At 56.9% G+C, this 2,282-nt stretch overlaps 1 pseudogene; it reads left to right on the forward strand.

The window, feature by feature from the left end:
• Positions 1 to 375: 375 nt before the first annotated feature.
• LOC116463285 (alpha-actinin-4-like) lies at positions 376 to 1,945 on the forward strand (annotated as a pseudogene).
• Positions 1,946 to 2,282: the final 337 nt, after the last annotated feature.

The raw sequence follows: 2,282 nt of genomic DNA on the forward strand, positions 1-2,282 counted from the left end.
GCCATCATTGCTTTTCAAGCAATTCCCCTTTAAGGGTACTTTATATGAGTTTCCTTTTAATGTGGTATTGACATTTTGCTGTGATTATCTGTCTTGTTCTATTATTTTCCAATTCCCATTATTAAGACCTTGATGATTATAATGAGGATGATGATTAATTTTTTTATCAAAGCATTAGAGTAAAAAAACTGTCACTTCATTTTTGTCCCAAATTCTAAAATTGTCTGTAGTCTTCTTAGAAATTTCCTGAAAAAGGCAACTGTCTAATCTTATCTGGTGAATGCTTCTCTGAGGGACTTGATTTCCTGGGAATACGACTAGCCCCCAGCGACCCCTTGTCCCCACTCCAGCTGTCCCTTGGCCTGGGTCCCAGGGAAGGAAGCCATGCTGGAGCACCAGGACTATGAGACTGCCATGCTGTCGGACATCGAAGCCCTCATTCGCAAGCACTAGGCCTTCGAGAGCGACCTGGCTGCGCACCAGGACCGCCTGGAGCAGATCGCAGCCATTGCCCAGGAGCTCAACGAGCTGGATTACTACGACTTCCACAATGTCAACACCCGGTGCCAGAAGATCTGGGACCAGTGGGACGCCCTCGGCTCTCTAACCAACAGTCGCAGGGAAGCCCTGGAGAAAACAGAGAAGCAGCTGGAGGCCATCGACCAGCTAGCTGCACCTGGAGTATGCCAAGTGCGTGGCCCCCTTCAACAACTGGATGGAGAGCGCCATGGAGGACCTCCAGGACATGTTCATCGTCCACACCATCAAGGAGATTGAGGGCCTGATCTCAGCCCACGACCAGTTCAAGTCCACCCTGCCGGACGCCCACAGGGAGCACGGGGCCATCCTGGCCATCCACAAGGAGGCCCAGAGGATCGCTGAGTGCAACCACATCAAGCTGTCGGGCAGCAACCCCTACACCACCGTCACCCCGCAGATCATCAACTCCAAGTGGGAGAAGTTGCAGCAGCTGGTGCCAAAACGGGACCACGCCCTCCTGGAGGAGCAGAGCAAGCAGCAGTCCAACGAGCACCTGCGCCGCCAGTTTGCCAGCCAGGCCAACGTCGTGGGGCCCTGGATCCAGACCAAGATGGAGGAGATTCGACGCATCTCCACTGAGATGAACGGGACCCTGGAGGACCAGCTGAGCCACCTGAAGCAGTGTGAACGCAGCATCGTGGACTATAAGCCCAACCTGGACCTGCTGGAGCAGCAGCACCAGCTCATCCAGGAGGCCTTCATCTTCAACAACAAGCACACCATGGAGCACATCCGCGTGGGCTGGGAGCAGCTGCTCACCACCATTGCCCCAACCGTCAACGAGGTAGAGAACCATATCCTCACCCGCGACGCCAAGGGCATCAGCCAGGAGCAGATGCAGGAGTTCTGGGCATCCTTCAACCACTTTGACAAGGATCATGGTGGGGCGCTGGGGCCTGAGGGTTTCAAGGCCTGCCTCATCAGCCTGGGCTATTACGTGGAGAATGACCGGCAGGGTGAGGCCGAGTTCAACTGCATCATGAGGCTGGTCGACCCCGACCGCAGCGGCCTTGTGACCTTCCAAGCGGCCTTGTGACCTTCCAAGCCTTCATTGACTTCATGTCGCGGGAGACCACCGACACGGACACGACCGACCAGGTCATCGCCTCCTTCAAGGTCCTGGCAGGGGACAAGAACTTCATCATAGCTGAGGAGCTGCAGAGAGAGCTGCCCCCCAACCAGGCCGAGTATTGTATCGCCTGCATGGTGCCCTACCAGGGCCCTGAGGCCGTGCCGGGCGCCCTCGACTACAAGTCCTCCTCCACGGCCCTGTATGGAGAGAGCAATCTGTGAGGCCCCAGAGAGACCCAGACCCAACACCCCCCATGTCCTCCAGGAGGGGCCGGGGCAGCCCCACAGTCCCTTTCCTCCACTCCGTATCTATGCAAAGCACTCTCTGCAGTTCTCCGGGGTGGCTGGGTGGGCAGGGAGGGGCTGGGGCAGGCTCTCTCCTCTCTCTTTTTGTGGGTTGGCCAGGAGGTTCCCCCGACCAGGTTGGGGTTGGGGAGACTTGGGGCCAGCGCTTCTGGTCTGGTAAATATGTATGATGTGTTGTGCTTTTTTAACCATAGTGGAGGGGCCAGTGGATTCCCACAGCACAACCGGTCCCTTCCATGCCCTGGGGATGCCTCAGCACACCCAGGTCTCTTCCTTTGCCCCGAGGTCCCTTCAAGGCCTCCACCATCCAGGTCAAAGCCACATGTGCCTTGTCCAGGAACCGCCTGGGCCATGCGATGGGCCAG

The sequence above is a fragment of the Hylobates moloch genome, unplaced genomic scaffold (assembly GCF_009828535.3).
Source record: "Hylobates moloch isolate HMO894 unplaced genomic scaffold, HMol_V3 SCAFFOLD_3, whole genome shotgun sequence".
NCBI classification, from domain to species: domain Eukaryota; kingdom Metazoa; phylum Chordata; class Mammalia; order Primates; family Hylobatidae; genus Hylobates; species Hylobates moloch.